This window comes from Dunckerocampus dactyliophorus, chromosome 7 (genome assembly GCF_027744805.1).
Source record: "Dunckerocampus dactyliophorus isolate RoL2022-P2 chromosome 7, RoL_Ddac_1.1, whole genome shotgun sequence".
Classification (NCBI taxonomy): domain Eukaryota; kingdom Metazoa; phylum Chordata; class Actinopteri; order Syngnathiformes; family Syngnathidae; genus Dunckerocampus; species Dunckerocampus dactyliophorus.
Genome location: NC_072825.1, coordinates 28,268,146 through 28,290,960, shown reverse-complemented (window position 1 = coordinate 28,290,960; position 22,815 = coordinate 28,268,146). Strand labels below are relative to the sequence as shown.

The 22,815-nt window shown below is 43.1% G+C and overlaps 1 long non-coding RNA gene across 1 annotated transcript in view; it reads left to right on the top strand.

Annotated features, from left to right (window-relative positions):
• LOC129185584 (uncharacterized) overlaps positions 1-22,541 on the top strand; it is a 230,586-nt gene extending 208,045 nt beyond the window's left edge. Inside the window, exon 4 of the long non-coding RNA XR_008572096.1 lies at positions 19,006-22,541. This is a non-coding gene — a long non-coding RNA (uncharacterized LOC129185584). The remainder of the gene's footprint in view (positions 1-19,005) is intronic.
• Positions 22,542-22,815: the final 274 nt, after the last annotated feature.

The following is a 22,815-nucleotide window of genomic DNA, read 5'->3' as shown; positions in this document are numbered from 1 at the left end:
TTCGGCCTCAGCAGGTGTTTAAAGCACGTTTTAGGTGGTTTGGTGCATATATGGTTCATTGTTGGGCAGTTCTGGCCTATGTTGATAAATGCACTCTATTGTTTCTGAAAGGAGTTTTTAAGCAATCACTGTTAGATTTAGTCACTGCAAGCCAGCAGAAAGTGCTATACCCTCACATCTCATGTATGTGGTGTAGCTTCTTACCCCCTGCATGGGCAATGTTGTTTGGTGCTGCTGGGATGTATTGTTGGTTAGTTACAGGCAAAATGAAAAAAGTAATTCATTCGGCCTCAGCAGGTGTTTAAAGCACTTTTTAGGTGGGTTGGTGCATATGTGGTTCATTGTTGGGCAGTTCTGGCCTATTTTCATAAATGCACTCTATTGTGTCTGAAAGGAGTTTTTAAGCAATCACTGTTAGATTTAGTCACTGCAAGCCAGCAGAAAGTGCTATACCCTCAAATCTCATGTATGTGGTGTAGCTTCTTACCCCCTGCATGGGCAATGTGGTTTGGTGCTGCTGGGATGTATTGTTGGGTAGTTACAGGCAAAATGAAAAAAGTAATTCATTCGGCCTCAGCAGGTGTTTAAAGCACTTTTTAGGTAGTTTGGTGCATATATGGTTCATTGTTGGGCAGTTCTGGCCTATGTTCATAAATGCACTCTATTGTGTCTGAAAGGAGTTTTTAAGCAATCACTGTTAGATTTAGTCACTGCAAGCCAGCAGAAAGTGCTATACCCTCAAATCTCATGTATGTGGTGTAGCTTCTTACCCCCTGCATGGGCAATGTGGTTTGGTGCTGCTGGGATGTATTGTTGGGTAGTTACAGGCAAAATGAAAAAAGTAATTCATTCGGCCTCAGCAGGTGTTTAAAGCACTTTTTAGGTAGTTTGGTGCATATATGGTTCATTGTTGGGCAGTTCTGGCCTATGTTCATAAATGCACTCTATTGTGTCTGAAAGGAGTTTTTAAGCAATCACTGTTAGATTTAGTCACTGCAAGCCAGCAGAAAGTGCTATACCCTCAAATCTCATGTATGTGGTGTAGCTTCTTACCCCCTGCATGGGCAATGTGGCTTGGTGCTGCTGAGATGTATTGTTGGGCAGTTACAGGCAAAATGAAAAAAGTAATTCATTCGGCCTCAGCAGGTGTTTAAAGCACTTTTTAGGTGGGTTGGTGCATATGTGGTTCATTGTTGGGCAGTTCTGGCCTATGTTCATAAATGCACTCTATTGTGTCTGAAAGGAGTTTTTAAGCAATCACTGTTAGATTTAGTCACTGCAAGCCAGCAGAAAGTGCTATACCCTCAAATCTTATGTATGTGGTGTAGCTTCTTACCCCCAGCATGGGCAATGTGGCTTGGTGCTGCTGAGATGTATTGTTGGGCAGTTACAGGCAAAATGAAAAAAGTAATTCATTCGGCCTCAGCAGGTGTTTAAAGCACTTTTTAGGTGGGTTGGTGCATATGTGGTTCATTGTTGGGCAGTTCTGGCCTATGTTCATAAATGTACTCTATTGTGTCTGAAAGGAGTTTTTAAGCAATCACTGTTAGATTTAGTCACTGCAAGCCAGCAGAAAGGGCTATACCCTCAAATCTCATGTATGTGGTGTAGCTTCTTACCCCCTGCATGGGCAATGTGGCTTGGTGCTGCTGAGATGTATTGGTGGGCAGTTACAGGCAAAATGAAAAAAGTAATTCATTCGGCCTCAGCAGGTGTTTAAAGCACTTTTTAGGTGGGTTGGTGCATATGTGGTTCATTGTTGGGCAGTTCTGGCCTATGTTCATAAATGTACTCTATTGTGTCTGAAAGGAGTTTTTTAAGCAATCACTGTTAGATTTAGTCACTGCAAGCCAGCAGAAAGTGCTATACCCTCAAATCTCATGTATGTGGTGTAGCTTCTTACCCCCTGCATGGGCAATGTTGTTTGGTGATGCTGGGATGTATTGTTGGGTAGTTACAGGAAAAATGAAAAAAGTAATTCATTCGGCCTCAGCAGGTGTTTAAAGCACTTTTTAGGTGGGTTGGTGCATATGTGGTTCATTGTTGGGCAGTTCTGGCCTATGTTCATAAATGCACTCTATTGTGTCTGAAAGGAGTTTTTAAGCAATCACTGTTAGATTTAGTCACTGCAAGCCAGCAGAAGGTGCTATACCCTCAAATCTCATGTATGTGGTGTAGCTTCTTACCCCCTGCATGGGCAATGTGGTTTGGTGCTGCTGAGATGTATTGTTGGGCAGTTACAGGCAAAATGAAAAAAGTAATTTATTCGGCCTCAGCAGGTGTTTAAAGCACGTTTTAGGTGGTTTGGTGCATATATGGTTCATTGTTGGGCAGTTCTGGCCTATGTTGATAAATGCACTCTATTGTTTCTGAAAGGAGTTTTTAAGCAATCACTGTTAGATTTAGTCACTGCAAGCCAGCAGAAAGTGCTATACCCTCAAATCTCATGTATGTGGTGTAGCTTCTTACCCCCTGCATGGGCAATGTGGTTTGGTGCTGCTGGGATGTATTGTTGGGTAGTTAAGGGCAAAATGAAAAAAGTAATTCATTCGGCCTCAGCAGGTGTTTAAAGCACTTTTTAGGTAGTTTGGTGCATATATGGTTCATTGTTGGGCAGTTCTGGCCTATGTTCATAAATGCACTCTATTGTGTCTGAAAGGAGTTTTTAAGCAATCACTGTTAGATTTAGTCACTGCAAGCCAGCAGAAAGTGCTATACCCTCAAATCTCATGTATGTGGTGTAGCTTCTTACCCCCTGCATGGGCAATGTGGCTTGGTGCTGCTGAGATGTATTGTTGGGCAGTTACAGGCAAAATGAAAAAAGTAATTCATTCGGCCTCAGCAGGTGTTTAAAGCACTTTTTAGGTGGGTTGGTGCATATGTGGTTCATTGTTGGGCAGTTCTGGCCTATGTTCATAAATGTACTCTATTGTGTCTGAAAGGAGTTTTTAAGCAATCACTGTTAGATTTAGTCACTGCAAGCCAGCAGAAAGGGCTATACCCTCAAATCTCATGTATGTGGTGTAGCTTCTTACCCCCTGCATGGGCAATGTTGTTTGGTGCTGCTGGGATGTATTGTTGGGTAGTTACAGGAAAAATGAAAAAAGTAATTCATTCGGCCTCAGCAGGTGTTTAAAGCACTTTTTAGGTGGGTTGGTGCATATGTGGTTCATTGTTGGGCAGTTCTGGCCTATGTTCATAAATGCACTCTATTGTGTCTGAAAGGAGTTTTTAAGCAATCACTGTTAGATTTAGTCACTGCAAGCCAGCAGAAGGTGCTATACCCTCAAATCTCATGTATTTGGTGTAGCTTATTACCCCCTGCATGGGCAATGTGGTTTGGTGCTGCTGAGATGTATTGTTGGGCAGTTACAGGCAAAATGAAAAAAGTAATTCATTCGGCCTCAGCAGGTGTTTAAAGCACTTTTTAGGTGGGTTGGTGCATATGTGGTTCATTGTTGGGCAGTTCTGGCCTATGTTCATAAATGTACTCTATTGTGTCTGAAAGGAGTTTTTAAGCAATCACTGTTAGATTTAGTCACTGCAAGCCAGCAGAAAGGGCTATACCCTCAAATCTCATGTATGTGGTGTAGCTTCTTACCCCCTGCATGGGCAATGTGGCTTGGTGCTGCTGAGATGTATTGTTGGGCAGTTACAGGCAAAATGAAAAAAGTAATTCATTCGGCCTCAGCAGGTGTTTAAAGCACTTTTTAGGTGGGTTGGTGCATATGTGGTTCATTGTTGGGCAGTTCTGGCCTATGTTCATAAATGCACTCTATTGTGTCTGAAAGGAGTTTTTAAGCAATCACTGTTAGATTTAGTCACTGCAAGCCAGCAGAAAGTGCTATACCCTCAAATCTTATGTATGTGGTGTAGCTTCTTACCCCCAGCATGGGCAATGTGGCTTGGTGCTGCTGAGATGTATTGTTGGGCAGTTACAGGCAAAATGAAAAAAGTAATTCATTCGGCCTCAGCAGGTGTTTAAAGCACTTTTTAGGTGGGTTGGTGCATATGTGGTTCATTGTTGGGCAGTTCTGGCCTATGTTCATAAATGTACTCTATTGTGTCTGAAAGGAGTTTTTAAGCAATCACTGTTAGATTTAGTCACTGCAAGCCAGCAGAAAGGGCTATACCCTCAAATCTCATGTATGTGGTGTAGCTTCTTACCCCCTGCATGGGCAATGTGGCTTGGTGCTGCTGAGATGTATTGGTGGGCAGTTACAGGCAAAATGAAAAAAGTAATTCATTCGGCCTCAGCAGGTGTTTAAAGCACTTTTTAGGTGGGTTGGTGCATATGTGGTTCATTGTTGGGCAGTTCTGGCCTATGTTCATAAATGTACTCTATTGTGTCTGAAAGGAGTTTTTAAGCAATCACTGTTAGATTTAGTCACTGCAAGCCAGCAGAAAGTGCTATACCCTCAAATCTTATGTATGTGGTGTAGCTTCTTACCCCCTGCATGGGCAATGTTGTTTGGTGCTGCTGGGATGTATTGTTGGGTAGTTACAGGCAAAATGAAAAAAGTAATTCATTCGGCCTCAGCAGGTGTTTAAAGCACTTTTTAGGTGGGTTGGTGCATATGTGGTTCATTGTTGGGCAGTTCTGGCCTATTTTCATAAATGCACTCTATTGTGTCTGAAAGGAGTTTTTAAGCAATCACTGTTAGATTTAGTCACTGCAAGCCAGCAGAAAGTGCTATACCCTCAAATCTTATGTATGTGGTGTAGCTTCTTACCCCCTGCATGGGCAATGTGGCTTGGTGCTGCTGAGATGTATTGTTGGGCAGTTACAGGCAAAATGAAAAAAGTAATTCATTCGGCCTCAGCAGGTGTTTAAAGCACTTTTTAGGTGGGTTGGTGCATATGTGGTTCATTGTTGGGCAGTTCTGGCCTATGTTCATAAATGTACTCTATTGTGTCTGAAAGGAGTTTTTTAAGCAATCACTGTTAGATTTAGTCACTGCAAGCCAGCAGAAAGGGCTATACCCTCAAATCTCATGTATGTGGTGTAGCTTCTTACCCCCTGCATGGGCAATGTTGTTTGGTGCTGCTGGGATGTATTGTTGGGTAGTTACAGGAAAAATGAAAAAAGTAATTCATTCGGCCTCAGCAGGTGTTTAAAGCACTTTTTAGGTGGGTTGGTGCATATGTGGTTCATTGTTGGGCAGTTCTGGCCTATGTTCATAAATGCACTCTATTGTGTCTGAAAGGAGTTTTTAAGCAATCACTGTTAGATTTAGTCACTGCAAGCCAGCAGAAGGTGCTATACCCTCAAATCTCATGTATGTGGTGTAGCTTCTTACCCCCTGCATGGGCAATGTGGTTTGGTGCTGCTGAGATGTATTGTTGGGCAGTTACAGGCAAAATGAAAAAAGTAATTTATTCGGCCTCAGCAGGTGTTTAAAGCACGTTTTAGGTGGTTTGGTGCATATATGGTTCATTGTTGGGCAGTTCTGGCCTATGTTGATAAATGCACTCTATTGTTTCTGAAAGGAGTTTTTAAGCAATCACTGTTAGATTTAGTCACTGCAAGCCAGCAGAAAGTGCTATACCCTCAAATCTCATGTATGTGGTGTAGCTTCTTACCCCCTGCATGGGCAATGTGGTTTGGTGCTGCTGGAATGTATTGTTGGGTAGTTACAGGCAAAATGAAAAAAGTAATTCATTCGGCCTCAGCAGGTGTTTAAAGCACTTTTTAGGTAGTTTGGTGCATATATGGTTCATTGTTGGGCAGTTCTGGCCTATGTTCATAAATGCACTCTATTGTGTCTGAAAGGAGTTTTTAAGCAATCACTGTTAGATTTAGTCACTGCAAGCCAGCAGAAAGTGCTATACCCTCAAATCTCATGTATGTGGTGTAGCTTCTTACCCCCTGCATGGGCAATGTGGTTTGGTGCTGCTGGGATGTATTGTTGGGTAGTTACAGGCAAAATGAAAAAAGTAATTCATTCGGCCTCAGCAGGTGTTTAAAGCACTTTTTAGGTGGGTTGGTGCATATGTGGTTCATTGTTGGGCAGTTCTGGCCTATGTTCATAAATGTACTCTATTGTGTCTGAAAGGAGTTTTTAAGCAATCACTGTTAGATTTAGTCACTGCAAGCCAGCAGAAAGGGCTATACCCTCAAATCTCATGTATGAGGTGTAGCTTCTTACCCCCTGCATGGGCAATGTTGTTTGGTGCTGCTGGGATGTATTGTTGGGTAGTTACAGGAAAAATGAAAAAAGTAATTCATTCGGCCTCAGCAGGTGTTTAAAGCACTTTTTAGGTGGGTTGGTGCATATGTGGTTCATTGTTGGGCAGTTCTGGCCTATGTTCATAAATGCACTCTATTGTGTCTGAAAGGAGTTTTTAAGCAATCACTGTTAGATTTAGTCACTGCAAGCCAGCAGAAGGTGCTATACCCTCAAATCTCATGTATTTGGTGTAGCTTATTACCCCCTGCATGGGCAATGTGGTTTGGTGCTGCTGAGATGTATTGTTGGGCAGTTACAGGCAAAATGAAAAAAGTAATTCATTCGGCCTCAGCAGGTGTATAAAGCACTTTTTAGGTGGGTTGGTGCATATGTGGTTCATTGTTGGGCAGTTCTGGCCTATGTTCATAAATGTACTCTATTGTGTCTGAAAGGAGTTTTTAAGCAATCACTGTTAGATTTAGTCACTGCAAGCCAGCAGAAAGTGCTATACCCTCAAATCTCATGTATGTGGTGTAGCTTCTTACCCCCTGCATGGGCAATGTGGTTTGGTGCTGCTGAGATGTATTGTTGGGCAGTTCTGGCCTATGTTCATAAATGCACTCTATTGTTTCTGAAAGGAGTTTTTAAGCAATCACTGTTAGATTTAGTCACTGCAAGCCAGCAGAAAGTGCTATACCCTCAAATCTCATGTATGTGGTGTAGCTTCTATCCCCTGCATGGGCAATGTGGTTTGGTGCTGCTGGGATGTATTGTTGGGTAGTTACAGGCAAAATGAAAAAAGTAATTCATTCGGCCTCAGCAGGTGTTTAAAGCACTTTTTAGGTAGTTTGGTGCATATATGGTTCATTGTTGGGCAGTTCTGGCCTATGTTCATAAATGCACTCTATTGTGTCTGAAAGGAGTTTTTAAGCAATCACTGTTAGATTTAGTCACTGCAAGCCAGCAGAAAGGGCTATACCCTCAAATCTCATGTATGTGGTGTAGCTTCTTACCCCCTGCATGGGCAATGTGGTTTGGTGCTGCTGATATGTATTGTTGGGCAGTTACAGGCAAAATGAAAAAAGTAATTCATTCGGCCTCAGCAGGTGTATAAAGCACTTTTTAGGTTGTTTGGTGCATATATGGTTCATTGTTGGGCACTTCTGGCCTATGTTCATAAAGCACTCTATTCTGTCTGAAAGGAGTTTTTAAGCAAGCACTGTTAGATTTAGTCACTGCAAGCCAGCAGAAAGTGCTGTACCCTCACATCTCATGTATGTGGTGTAGCTTCTTACCCCCTGCATGGGCAATTTTGTTTGGTGCTGCTGGGATGTATTGTTGGGTAGTTACAGGCAAAATGAAAAAAGTAATTCATTCGGCCTCAGCAGGTGTTTAAAGTACGTCTTAGGTGGGTTGGTGCATATGTGGTTCATTGTTGGGCAGTTCTGGCCTATGTTCATAAATGTACTCTATTGTGTCTGAAAGGAGTTTTTAAGCAATCACTGTTAGATTTAGTCACTGCAAGCCAGCAGAAAGGGCTATACCCTCAAATCTCATGTATGTGGTGTAGCTTCTTACCCCCTGCATGGGCAATGTTGTTTGGTGCTGCTGAGATGTATTGTTGGGCAGTTACAGGCAAAATGAAAAAAGTAATTCATTCGGCCTCAGCAGGTGTTTAAAGCACTTTTTAGGTGGGTTGGTGCATATGTGGTTCATTGTTGGGCAGTTCTGGCCTATTTTCATAAATGCACTCTATTGTGTCTGAAAGGAGTTTTTAAGCAATCACTGTTAGATTTAGTCACTGCAAGCCAGCAGAAAGTGCTATACCCTCACATCTCATGTATGTGGTGTAGCTTTTTACCCCCTGCATGGGCAATGTTGTTTGGTGCTGCTGAGATGTATTGTTGGGCAGTTACAGGCAAAATGAAAAAAGTAATTCATTCGGCCTCAGCAGGTGTTTAAAGCACTTTTTAGGTGGGTTGGTGCATATGTGGTTCATTGTTGGGCAGTTCTGGCCTATGTTCATAAATGTACTCTATTGTGTCTGAAAGGAGTTTTTAAGCAATCACTGTTAGATTTAGTCACTGCAAGCCAGCAGAAAGAGCTATACCCTCAAATCTCATGTATGTGGTGTAGCTTCTTACCCCCTGCATGGGCAATGTGGTTTGGTGCTGCTGAGATGTATTGTTGGGCAGTTCTGGCCTATGTTCATAAATGCACTCTATTGTTTCTGAAAGGAGTTTTTAAGCAATCACTGTTAGATTTAGTCACTGCAAGCCAGCAGAAAGTGCTATACCCTCAAATCTCATGTATGTGGTGTAGCTTCTATCCCCTGCATGGGCAATGTGGTTTGGTGCTGCTGGGATGTATTGTTGGGTAGTTACAGGCAAAATGAAAAAAGTAATTCATTCGGCCTCAGCAGGTGTTTAAAGCACTTTTTAGGTAGTTTGGTGCATATATGGTTCATTGTTGGGCAGTTCTGGCCTATGTTCATAAATGCACTCTATTGTGTCTGAAAGGAGTTTTTAAGCAATCACTGTTAGATTTAGTCACTGCAAGCCAGCAGAAAGTGCTATACCCTCAAATCTCATGTATGTGGTGTAGCTTCTTACCCCCTGCATGGGCAATGTGGTTTGGTGCTGCTGGGATGTATTGTTGGGTAGTTATAGGCAAAATGAAAAAAGTAATTCATTCGGCCTCAGCAGGTGTTTAAAGCACTTTTTAGGTAGTTTGTTGCATATATGGTTCATTGTTGGGCAGTTCTGGCCTATGTTCATAAATGCACTCTATTGTGTCTGAAAGGAGTTTTTAAGCCATCACTGTTAGATTTAGTCACTGCAAGCCATTAGAAAGTGCTATACCCTCACATCTCATGTATGTGGTGTAGCTTCTTACCCCCTGCATGGGCAATGTTGTTTGGTGCTGCTGGGATGTATTGTTGGTTAGTTACAGGCAAAATGAAAAAAGTAATTCATTCGGCCTCAGCAGGTGTTTAAAGCACTTTTTAGGTGGGTTGGTGCATATGTGGTTCATTGTTGGGCAGTTCTGGCCTATTTTCATAAATGCACTCTATTGTGTCTGAAAGGAGTTTTTAAGCAATCACTGTTAGATTTAGTCACTGCAAGCCAGCAGAAAGTGCTATACCCTCAAATCTCATGTATGTGGTGTAGCTTCTTACCCCCTGCATGGGCAATGTGGTTTGGTGCTGCTGGGATGTATTGTTGGGTAGTTACAGGCAAAATGAAAAAAGTAATTCATTCGGCCTCAGCAGGTGTTTAAAGCACTTTTTAGGTAGTTTGGTGCATATATGGTTCATTGTTGGGCAGTTCTGGCCTATGTTGATAAATGCACTCTATTGTTTCTGAAAGGAGTTTTTAAGCAATCACTGTTAGATTTAGTCACTGCAAGCCAGCAGAAAGTGCTATACCCTCAAATCTCATGTATGTGGTGTAGCTTCTTACCCCCTGCATGGGCAATGTGGTTTGGTGCTGCTGGGATGTATTGTTGGGTAGTTACAGGCAAAATGAAAAAAGTAATTCATTCGGCCTCAGCAGGTGTTTAAAGCACTTTTTAGGTAGTTTGGTGCATATATGGTTCATTGTTGGGCAGTTCTGGCCTATGTTCATAAATGCACTCTATTGTGTCTGAAAGGAGTTTTTAAGCAATCACTGTTAGATTTAGTCACTGCAAGCCAGCAGAAAGTGCTATACCCTCAAATCTCATGTATGTGGTGTAGCTTCTTACCCCCTGCATGGGCAATGTGGTTTGGTGCTGCTGGGATGTATTGTTGGGTAGTTACAGGCAAAATGAAAAAAGTAATTCATTCGGCCTCAGCAGGTGTTTAAAGCACTTTTTAGGTAGTTTGGTGCATATATGGTTCATTGTTGGGCAGTTCTGGCCTATGTTCATAAATGCACTCTATTGTGTCTGAAAGGAGTTTTTAAGCAATCACTGTTAGATTTAGTCACTGTAAGCCAGCAGAAAGGGCTATACCCTCAAATCTCATGTATGTGGTGTAGCTTCTTACCCCCTGCATGGGCAATGTGTTTGGTGCTGCTGAGATGTATTGTTGGGCAGTTACAGGCAAAATGAAAAAAGTAATTCATTCGGCCTCAGCAGGTGTATAAAGCACTTTTTAGGTTGTTTGGTGCATATATGGTTCATTGTTGGGCACTTCTGGCCTATGTTCATAAAGCACTCTATTCTGTCTGAAAGGAGTTTTTAAGCAAGCACTGTTAGATTTAGTCACTGCAAGCCAGCAGAAAGTGCTATACCCTCACATCTCATGTATGTGGTGTAGCTTCTTACCCCCTGCATGGGCAATGTTGTTTGGTGCTGCTGGGATGTATTGTTGGTTAGTTACAGGCAAAATGAAAAAAGTAATTCATTCGGCCTCAGCAGGTGTTTAAAGCACTTTTTAGGTGGGTTGGTGCATATGTGGTTCATTGTTGGGCAGTTCTGGCCTATGTTCATAAATGCACTCTATTGTGTCTGAAAGGAGTTTTTAAGCAATCACTGTTAGATTTAGTCACTGCAAGCCAGCAGAAAGTGCTATACCCTCAAATCTCATGTATGTGGTGTAGCTTCTTACCCCCTGCATGGGCAATGTGGCTTGGTGCTGCTGAGATGTATTGTTGGGCAGTTACAGGCAAAATGAAAAAAGTAATTCATTCGGCCTCAGCAGGTGTTTAAAGCACTTTTTAGGTGGGTTGGTGCATATGTGGTTCATTGTTGGGCAGTTCTGGCCTATGTTCATAAATGTACTCTATTGTGTCTGAAAGGAGTTTTTAAGCAATCACTGTTAGATTTAGTCACTGCAAGCCAGCAGAAAGGGCTATACCCTCAAATCTCATGTATGTGGTGTAGCTTCTTACCCCCTGCATGGGCAATGTTGTTTGGTGCTGCTGGGATGTATTGTTGGGTAGTTACAGGAAAAATGAAAAAAGTAATTCATTCGGCCTCAGCAGGTGTTTAAAGCACTTTTTAGGTGGGTTGGTGCATATGTGGTTCATTGTTGGGCAGTTCTGGCCTATGTTCATAAATGCACTCTATTGTGTCTGAAAGGAGTTTTTAAGCAATCACTGTTAGATTTAGTCACTGCAAGCCAGCAGAAGGTGCTATACCCTCAAATCTCATGTATTTGGTGTAGCTTATTACCCCCTGCATGGGCAATGTGGTTTGGTGCTGCTGAGATGTATTGTTGGGCAGTTACAGGCAAAATGAAAAAAGTAATTCATTCGGCCTCAGCAGGTGTTTAAAGCACTTTTTAGGTGGGTTGGTGCATATGTGGTTCATTGTTGGGCAGTTCTGGCCTATGTTCATAAATGTACTCTATTGTGTCTGAAAGGAGTTTTTAAGCAATCACTGTTAGATTTAGTCACTGCAAGCCAGCAGAAAGGGCTATACCCTCAAATCTCATGTATGTGGTGTAGCTTCTTACCCCCTGCATGGGCAATGTGGCTTGGTGCTGCTGAGATGTATTGTTGGGCAGTTACAGGCAAAATGAAAAAAGTAATTCATTCGGCCTCAGCAGGTGTTTAAAGCACTTTTTAGGTGGGTTGGTGCATATGTGGTTCATTGTTGGGCAGTTCTGGCCTATGTTCATAAATGCACTCTATTGTGTCTGAAAGGAGTTTTTAAGCAATCACTGTTAGATTTAGTCACTGCAAGCCAGCAGAAAGTGCTATACCCTCAAATCTTATGTATGTGGTGTAGCTTCTTACCCCCAGCATGGGCAATGTGGCTTGGTGCTGCTGAGATGTATTGTTGGGCAGTTACAGGCAAAATGAAAAAAGTAATTCATTCGGCCTCAGCAGGTGTTTAAAGCACTTTTTAGGTGGGTTGGTGCATATGTGGTTCATTGTTGGGCAGTTCTGGCCTATGTTCATAAATGTACTCTATTGTGTCTGAAAGGAGTTTTTAAGCAATCACTGTTAGATTTAGTCACTGCAAGCCAGCAGAAAGGGCTATACCCTCAAATCTCATGTATGTGGTGTAGCTTCTTACCCCCTGCATGGGCAATGTGGCTTGGTGCTGCTGAGATGTATTGGTGGGCAGTTACAGGCAAAATGAAAAAAGTAATTCATTCGGCCTCAGCAGGTGTTTAAAGCACTTTTTAGGTGGGTTGGTGCATATGTGGTTCATTGTTGGGCAGTTCTGGCCTATGTTCATAAATGTACTCTATTGTGTCTGAAAGGAGTTTTTAAGCAATCACTGTTAGATTTAGTCACTGCAAGCCAGCAGAAAGTGCTATACCCTCAAATCTTATGTATGTGGTGTAGCTTCTTACCCCCTGCATGGGCAATGTTGTTTGGTGCTGCTGGGATGTATTGTTGGGTAGTTACAGGCAAAATGAAAAAAGTAATTCATTCGGCCTCAGCAGGTGTTTAAAGCACTTTTTAGGTGGGTTGGTGCATATGTGGTTCATTGTTGGGCAGTTCTGGCCTATTTTCATAAATGCACTCTATTGTGTCTGAAAGGAGTTTTTAAGCAATCACTGTTAGATTTAGTCACTGCAAGCCAGCAGAAAGTGCTATACCCTCAAATCTTATGTATGTGGTGTAGCTTCTTACCCCCTGCATGGGCAATGTGGCTTGGTGCTGCTGAGATGTATTGTTGGGCAGTTACAGGCAAAATGAAAAAAGTAATTCATTCGGCCTCAGCAGGTGTTTAAAGCACTTTTTAGGTGGGTTGGTGCATATGTGGTTCATTGTTGGGCAGTTCTGGCCTATGTTCATAAATGTACTCTATTGTGTCTGAAAGGAGTTTTTTAAGCAATCACTGTTAGATTTAGTCACTGCAAGCCAGCAGAAAGGGCTATACCCTCAAATCTCATGTATGTGGTGTAGCTTCTTACCCCCTGCATGGGCAATGTTGTTTGGTGCTGCTGGGATGTATTGTTGGGTAGTTACAGGAAAAATGAAAAAAGTAATTCATTCGGCCTCAGCAGGTGTTTAAAGCACTTTTTAGGTGGGTTGGTGCATATGTGGTTCATTGTTGGGCAGTTCTGGCCTATGTTCATAAATGCACTCTATTGTGTCTGAAAGGAGTTTTTAAGCAATCACTGTTAGATTTAGTCACTGCAAGCCAGCAGAAGGTGCTATACCCTCAAATCTCATGTATGTGGTGTAGCTTCTTACCCCCTGCATGGGCAATGTGGTTTGGTGCTGCTGAGATGTATTGTTGGGCAGTTACAGGCAAAATGAAAAAAGTAATTTATTCGGCCTCAGCAGGTGTTTAAAGCACGTTTTAGGTGGTTTGGTGCATATATGGTTCATTGTTGGGCAGTTCTGGCCTATGTTGATAAATGCACTCTATTGTTTCTGAAAGGAGTTTTTAAGCAATCACTGTTAGATTTAGTCACTGCAAGCCAGCAGAAAGTGCTATACCCTCAAATCTCATGTATGTGGTGTAGCTTCTTACCCCCTGCATGGGCAATGTGGTTTGGTGCTGCTGGAATGTATTGTTGGGTAGTTACAGGCAAAATGAAAAAAGTAATTCATTCGGCCTCAGCAGGTGTTTAAAGCACTTTTTAGGTAGTTTGGTGCATATATGGTTCATTGTTGGGCAGTTCTGGCCTATGTTCATAAATGCACTCTATTGTGTCTGAAAGGAGTTTTTAAGCAATCACTGTTAGATTTAGTCACTGCAAGCCAGCAGAAAGTGCTATACCCTCAAATCTCATGTATGTGGTGTAGCTTCTTACCCCCTGCATGGGCAATGTGGTTTGGTGCTGCTGGGATGTATTGTTGGGTAGTTACAGGCAAAATGAAAAAAGTAATTCATTCGGCCTCAGCAGGTGTTTAAAGCACTTTTTAGGTGGGTTGGTGCATATGTGGTTCATTGTTGGGCAGTTCTGGCCTATGTTCATAAATGTACTCTATTGTGTCTGAAAGGAGTTTTTAAGCAATCACTGTTAGATTTAGTCACTGCAAGCCAGCAGAAAGGGCTATACCCTCAAATCTCATGTATGAGGTGTAGCTTCTTACCCCCTGCATGGGCAATGTTGTTTGGTGCTGCTGGGATGTATTGTTGGGTAGTTACAGGAAAAATGAAAAAAGTAATTCATTCGGCCTCAGCAGGTGTTTAAAGCACTTTTTAGGTGGGTTGGTGCATATGTGGTTCATTGTTGGGCAGTTCTGGCCTATGTTCATAAATGCACTCTATTGTGTCTGAAAGGAGTTTTTAAGCAATCACTGTTAGATTTAGTCACTGCAAGCCAGCAGAAGGTGCTATACCCTCAAATCTCATGTATTTGGTGTAGCTTATTACCCCCTGCATGGGCAATGTGGTTTGGTGCTGCTGAGATGTATTGTTGGGCAGTTACAGGCAAAATGAAAAAAGTAATTCATTCGGCCTCAGCAGGTGTATAAAGCACTTTTTAGGTGGGTTGGTGCATATGTGGTTCATTGTTGGGCAGTTCTGGCCTATGTTCATAAATGTACTCTATTGTGTCTGAAAGGAGTTTTTAAGCAATCACTGTTAGATTTAGTCACTGCAAGCCAGCAGAAAGTGCTATACCCTCAAATCTCATGTATGTGGTGTAGCTTCTTACCCCCTGCATGGGCAATGTGGTTTGGTGCTGCTGAGATGTATTGTTGGGCAGTTCTGGCCTATGTTCATAAATGCACTCTATTGTGTCTGAAAGGAGTTTTTAAGCAATCACTGTTAGATTTAGTCACTGCAAGCCAGCAGAAAGGGCTATACCCTCAAATCTCATGTATGTGGTGTAGCTTCTTACCCCCTGCATGGGCAATGTGGTTTGGTGCTGCTGAGATGTATTGTTGGGCAGTTACAGGCAAAATGAAAAAAGTAATTCATTCGGCCTCAGCAGGTGTATAAAGCACTTTTTAGGTTGTTTGGTGCATATATGGTTCATTGTTGGGCACTTCTGGCCTATGTTCATAAAGCACTCTATTCTGTCTGAAAGGAGTTTTTAAGCAAGCACTGTTAGATTTAGTCACTGCAAGCCAGCAGAAAGTGCTGTACCCTCACATCTCATGTATGTGGTGTAGCTTCTTACCCCCTGCATGGGCAATTTTGTTTGGTGCTGCTGGGATGTATTGTTGGGTAGTTACAGGCAAAATGAAAAAAGTAATTCATTCGGCCTCAGCAGGTGTTTAAAGTACGTCTTAGGTGGGTTGGTGCATATGTGGTTCATTGTTGGGCAGTTCTGGCCTATGTTCATAAATGTACTCTATTGTGTCTGAAAGGAGTTTTTAAGCAATCACTGTTAGATTTAGTCACTGCAAGCCAGCAGAAAGGGCTATACCCTCAAATCTCATGTATGTGGTGTAGCTTCTTACCCCCTGCATGGGCAATGTTGTTTGGTGCTGCTGAGATGTATTGTTGGGCAGTTACAGGCAAAATGAAAAAAGTAATTCATTCGGCCTCAGCAGGTGTTTAAAGCACTTTTTAGGTGGGTTGGTGCATATGTGGTTCATTGTTGGGCAGTTCTGGCCTATTTTCATAAATGCACTCTATTGTGTCTGAAAGGAGTTTTTAAGCAATCACTGTTAGATTTAGTCACTGCAAGCCAGCAGAAAGTGCTATACCCTCACATCTCATGTATGTGGTGTAGCTTTTTACCCCCTGCATGGGCAATGTTGTTTGGTGCTGCTGAGATGTATTGTTGGGCAGTTACAGGCAAAATGAAAAAAGTAATTCATTCGGCCTCAGCAGGTGTTTAAAGCACTTTTTAGGTGGGTTGGTGCATATGTGGTTCATTGTTGGGCAGTTCTGGCCTATGTTCATAAATGTACTCTATTGTGTCTGAAAGGAGTTTTTAAGCAATCACTGTTAGATTTAGTCACTGCAAGCCAGCAGAAAGAGCTATACCCTCAAATCTCATGTATGTGGTGTAGCTTCTTACCCCCTGCATGGGCAATGTGGTTTGGTGCTGCTGAGATGTATTGTTGGGCAGTTCTGGCCTATGTTCATAAATGCACTCTATTGTTTCTGAAAGGAGTTTTTAAGCAATCACTGTTAGATTTAGTCACTGCAAGCCAGCAGAAAGTGCTATACCCTCAAATCTCATGTATGTGGTGTAGCTTCTATCCCCTGCATGGGCAATGTGGTTTGGTGCTGCTGGGATGTATTGTTGGGTAGTTACAGGCAAAATGAAAAAAGTAATTCATTCGGCCTCAGCAGGTGTTTAAAGCACTTTTTAGGTAGTTTGGTGCATATATGGTTCATTGTTGGGCAGTTCTGGCCTATGTTCATAAATGCACTCTATTGTGTCTGAAAGGAGTTTTTAAGCAATCACTGTTAGATTTAGTCACTGCAAGCCAGCAGAAAGTGCTATACCCTCAAATCTCATGTATGTGGTGTAGCTTCTTACCCCCTGCATGGGCAATGTGGTTTGGTGCTGCTGGGATGTATTGTTGGGTAGTTATAGGCAAAATGAAAAAAGTAATTCATTCGGCCTCAGCAGGTGTTTAAAGCACTTTTTAGGTAGTTTGTTGCATATATGGTTCATTGTTGGGCAGTTCTGGCCTATGTTCATAAATGCACTCTATTGTGTCTGAAAGGAGTTTTTAAGCCATCACTGTTAGATTTAGTCACTGCAAGCCATTAGAAAGTGCTATACCCTCACATCTCATGTATGTGGTGTAGCTTCTTACCCCCTGCATGGGCAATGTTGTTTGGTGCTGCTGGGATGTATTGTTGGTTAGTTACAGGCAAAATGAAAAAAGTAATTCATTCGGCCTCAGCAGGTGTTTAAAGCACTTTTTAGGTGGGTTGGTGCATATGTGGTTCATTGTTGGGCAGTTCTGGCCTATTTTCATAAATGCACTCTATTGTGTCTGAAAGGAGTTTTTAAGCAATCACTGTTAGATTTAGTCACTGCAAGCCAGCAGAAAGTGCTATACCCTCAAATCTCATGTATGTGGTGTAGCTTCTTACCCCCTGCATGGGCAATGTGGTTTGGTGCTGCTGGGATGTATTGTTGGGTAGTTACAGGCAAAATGAAAAAAGTAATTCATTCGGCCTCAGCAGGTGTTTAAAGCACTTTTTAGGTAGTTTGGTGCATATATGGTTCATTGTTGGGCAGTTCTGGCCTATGTTGATAAATGCACTCTATTGTTTCTGAAAGGAGTTTTTAAGCAATCACTGTTAGATTTAGTCACTGCAAGCCAGCAGAAAGTGCTATACCCTCAAATCTCATGTATGTGGTGTAGCTTCTTACCCCCTGCATGGGCAATGTGGTTTGGTGCTGCTGGGATGTATTGTTGGGTAGTTACAGGCAAAATGAAAAAAGTAATTCATTCGGCCTCAGCAGGTGTTTAAAGCACTTTTTAGGTAGTTTGGTGCATATATGGTTCATTGTTGGGCAGTTCTGGCCTATGTTCATAAATGCACTCTATTGTGTCTGAAAGGAGTTTTTAAGCAATCACTGTTAGATTTAGTCACTGCAAGCCAGCAGAAAGTGCTATACCCTCAAATCTCATGTATGTGGTGTAGCTTCTTACCCCCTGCATGGGCAATGTGGTTTGGTGCTGCTGGGATGTATTGTTGGGTAGTTACAGGCAAAATGAAAAAAGTAATTCATTCGGCCTCAGCAGGTGTTTAAAGCACTTTTTAGGTAGTTTGGTGCATATATGGTTCATTGTTGGGCAGTTCTGGCCTATGTTCATAAATGCACTCTATTGTGTCTGAAAGGAGTTTTTAAGCAATCACTGTTAGATTTAGTCACTGTAAGCCAGCAGAAAGGGCTATACCCTCAAATCTCATGTATGTGGTGTAGCTTCTTACCCCCTGCATGGGCAATGTGTTTGGTGCTGCTGAGATGTATTGTTGGGCAGTTACAGGCAAAATGAAAAAAGTAATTCATTCGGCCTCAGCAGGTGTATAAAGCACTTTTTAGGTTGTTTGGTGCATATATGGTTCATTGTTGGGCACTTCTGGCCTATGTTCATAAAGCACTCTATTCTGTCTGAAAGGAGTTTTTAAGCAAGCACTGTTAGATTTAGTCACTGCAAGCCAGCAGAAAGTGCTATACCCTCACATCTCATGTATGTGGTGTAGCTTCTTACCCCCTGCATGGGCAATGTTGTTTGGTGCTGCTGGGATGTATTGTTGGTTAGTTACAGGCAAAATGAAAAAAGTAATTCATTCGGCCTCAGCAGGTGTTTAAAGCACTTTTTAGGTGGGTTGGTGCATATGTGGTTCATTGTTGGGCAGTTCTGGCCTATGTTCATAAATGTACTCTATTGTGTCTGAAAGGAGTTTTTAAGCAATCACTGTTAGATTTAGTCACTGCAAGCCAGCAGAAAGGGCTATACCCTCAAATCTCATGTATGTGGTGTAGCTTCTTACCCCCTGCATGGGCAATGTGGCTTGGTGCTGCTGAGATGTATTGTTGGGCAGTTACAGGCAAAATGAAAAAAGTAATTCATTCGGCCTCAGCAGGTGTTTAAAGCACTTTTTAGGTGGGTTGGTGCATATGTGGTTCATTGTTGGGCAGTTCTGGCCTATGTTCATAAATGCACTCTATTGTGTCTGAAAGGAGTTTTTAAGCAATCACTGTTAGATTTAGTCACTGCAAGCCAGCAGAAAGTGCTATACCCTCAAATCTCATGTATGTGGTGTAGCTTCTTACCCCCTGCATGGGCAATGTGGCTTGGTGCTGCTGAGATGTATTGTTGGGCAGTTACAGGCAAAATGAAAGAAGTAATTCATTCGGCCTCAGCAGGTGTTTAAAGCACTTTTTAGGTTGTTTGGTGCATATATGGTTCATTGTTGGGCACTTCTGGCCTATGTTCATAAATGCACTGTGTTCCACCAAATACGCCTTTTACCTGCCGATAAACCAATTCTACGCTTCCTCTGGCAGGACATGAAGAGAGATGAGGAGCCAAAAATCTACGAATGGCAAGTTTTTCCTTTCGGTTCTACATGTAGCCCTTGCTGTGTCATCTACGCCCTGCAGCGACATGTCCAAGACACAAGTAAGTCCAACCGTAGTCTCATTGATTGTGTCGAACAGTCATTCTATTTTGATAATTGTCTCAGTAGCACTCATTCAAAGGAGGAAGCCAAGAATCTTGTTGATAGTCTACGCGAGATACTCCAATTTGGCGGCTTCGGGATACGCCAGTGGGCTAGCAACATTCCAGCGGTCATTGAACACCTACCTTGCGACTCCAGATCCGAGAGCAGTGAGTTATGGCTTTCCCAATCCAGCACAGATCTTCAGGAGCCAACTCTTGGGTTGCACTGGGATTGCCTCCGTGACTCCCTTAAGTATAAACTTAGACCTGCGGACTGAACTGAACCCACGTTGAGGAACGTCTACAAGGTACTTGCATGTCAATATGATCCACTAGGCTATATTGTACCATTCACCACGAGGGCCAAAATCTTGGTTCAAGATCTTTGGAAGGAACAAATAGGCTGGGATGACCCAATCCAGCCACAGAGCCTTCGCGACCGATGGTTAGCCTGGGAACAGGAGATTCCTGACCTTATAAAGATTGAACTTCCCAGATGCTACGCACCACCATGCGTGGATTCTTCCACGTCAAACAACGACCTTCATATTTTCTGTGACGCTTCTGAGAGAGCCTACGGGTCTGTTGCTTATCTACGCACAGAAGACCTCCATAAAGGAGTCCATGTTTCCTTCGTTCTGGCAAGATCCCGTGTGTCGCCAAAGAAGCAACTATCCATGCCACGGTTAGAGCTAAGTGCTGCACTCACTGGTGCTCAACTAGTCCGTGTCCTTCAAACCGAGCTCACCATACCCATCAGAAAGGTCATCCTCTGGTCAGACTCCACCACTGTTCGCCACTGGATCAGGTCAGAATCTTGCCACTACAAGGTCTTTGTGGGAACACGTGTGGCCGAGATCCAGAATCTTACCGACGTGAGCAACTGGGGGTATGTGGATAGTGCAAACAACCCAGCCAATGACATCACTCGGGACAAGACCTTGAAGGAGCTCGCCAGACCACACCGTTGGCACCAAGGCCCTGACTTCCTGCGCCACACTGAGGACCGTTGGCCAACCAGTCCGACAGCCTTTCCGGAGTCACATGATGTTGAGCTGAGGAAAGCTTCATTCTGTGGAAATGTGACAGTTAGTACTTGCCCACAACTACCTGATGTTAGCCTGTTCTCCACATGGAAGGACCTAATACAGGCTACAGTGCAATCCCTTCATGGGGGCGGCTGATCCAAACTCTTGCGCAACCAGTAAGGCAGCTGACTACATCAGAGCTGAGAATCTCCTCCTTAAACAGGCCCAGTCAGAGTCATTCTCGGAAGAGATCAAAGCACTCAAAGCAGACCGACAGTTAGTAACCAGCAGTCATTTGAATTCCCTATCTCCTGAGTATGATAAAGATACAGGACTTCTCAGAGTCGGGGGGAGGCTGTGGAGAGCTGAGCAGTTACAACTGGACACCATTCACCCGATCGTGTTAGACCCAAAGCATCCTCTGACTAAGCTTATCATACAGGATTTTGATGAGACCCTTCTTCATCCTGGACCAGAGAGAGTACTGGCTGAACTGCGCCGCCGTTTTTGGATTTTACGAGGGAGAGAAGCAGTGAAACGATATCAGAGCCAATGCATGCAATGTCAGATGTGGCGTGCCAAGCCGTCTGTCCCCAAAATGGCAGATTTGCCACTGGCTCGTCTGCGTCTGTATAAGCCACCCTTTTATTCTACTGGTGTATTCTACTGTTTTGGCCCCTTCTCAGTGAGGATTGGACGCCGGACAGAGAAGCGTTGGGACATAGTCTTCAAATGCCTGACAACCCGCTGCGTGCATTTAGACCTCTTGGAAAGCCTTGACGCTGACGCTTTCTTGATGTAGAAGAGGTAAGAGGAAGAGGAAGAGGTAAACTCTTCGAGCTCCTGTCCGACAATGGAACTAATTTTGTTGGTGGAGTTCGAGAGCTACATGAGGCTTTTGAGGTCATGGCTCCTCATTTGAAGGAACAGTTGGCGGAACAACAGATTGAGTTCCGTTTCAACCCTCCAAGCGCTCCTCACTTTGGTGGAGCTTGGGAAAGAGAAGTGAGAGCTGCGAAGACTGCTCTTAAGGTTGTTCTTAAGGACCAGATAGTACCTGAAACTGTGCTGCGGACAGTCTTGGTAGAAGTGGAGGGCATCCTCAATGCAAAGCCCCTCGGATATGTCTCATCAGACGTAGCTGATCCGGATCCCATCACTCCTAACATTCTATTGATGGGACGTTATGATGCCTCACTACCTCAAGCCGTTTATGACACAAGGAACATTCTTGGGAGTTGTCGATGGAGACATAGCCAAGTTCTCGTTGATCGCTTCTGGTCCAGATTCATCAGCGAATACTTGCCCAGTCTACAAGAGAGACAGAAGTGGCAGAAAGATGGGAAGTACATCTCACCCAACCAAGTGGTGCTCATTGTGGATCCTCAGCTCCCGCGAGCTTCATGGCCTATTGGGAAGGTGACATCTACTTACCATAGAGCTGATGGACGAATCCGGACGGCTGCTGTTAAGGTCAAAGATCGGACCTATATTCGACCAGTAGCACGCATGGTCCAGCTTCCCAAGATTGAAAAAGAAGAAAAGGACGCACCCTCTTGAATGGACTTTCTACTTTAGATTCGACTCTCTATGCAGACAAGTCAGGGGCGGCTGTGTTAGAAAGACCATAATTTACCATGTTTTGTGTTGTTTATGCTTCACTGGTAATGTTTAGATTTCGGCGTTGTTTTGTCCCACTGTGTTCGGCCGTCAGTGAACGCACCGCAGTAGTGTGATGTTGCATCAGTTAAAAACGTCTTTTTTATGACTTCTCCGACGCTGTACAGGCAGATGTACCTTTCCTCTCCTTCCTTGCGCCTAATCCTTGGTTTCCCAAGTTAATGCTGTGCGTGAATGCATAAAGTACCACAGCATAAAGCCTTATGAAGACCACAGTTTACCAGTGCTTGCTGCCACTTATTGACCAAATCCACCAAACAGAGGACAACTTGCCGTGTTCTTTGACTTGAACACACATCTATACCTTTGACCGCTCCAAACCAGTGCATCCTTGGAGACATCTCAACACCCTAAGAACCCTCTCCGTTTCACCCTGCATGGGGAATGTGGTTTGGTGCACCTAGGATGTATTGTCGGGCAGTTACAGGCAAAATGAAAAAAGTAATTCATTCGGCCTCAGCAGGTATTTAAAGCACTTTTTAGGTTGTTTGGTGCATATGTGGTTCATTGTTGGGCAGTTCTGGCCTATGTTCATAAATGCACTCTATTGTGTCTGAAAGGAGTTTTTAAACAATAACTGTTAGATTTAGTCACTGCAAGCCAGCAGAAAGTGCTATACCCTCAAATCTCATGGATGTGGTGTCGCTTCTTACCCCCTGCATGGTACATGTGGTTTGGTGCTGCTGGGATGTATTGTTGGGTAGTTACAGGCAAAATGAAAAAAGTAATTCATTCGGCCTCAGCAGGTGTTTAAAGCACTTTTTAGGTAGTTTGGTGCATATATGGTTCATTGTTGGGCAGTTCTGGCCTATGTTCATAAATGCACTCTATTGTGTCTGAAAGGAGTTTTTAAGCAATCACTGTTAGATTTAGTCACTGCAAGCCAGCAGAAAGTGCTATACCCTCAAATCTCATGTATGTGGTGTAGCTTCTTACCCCCTGCAT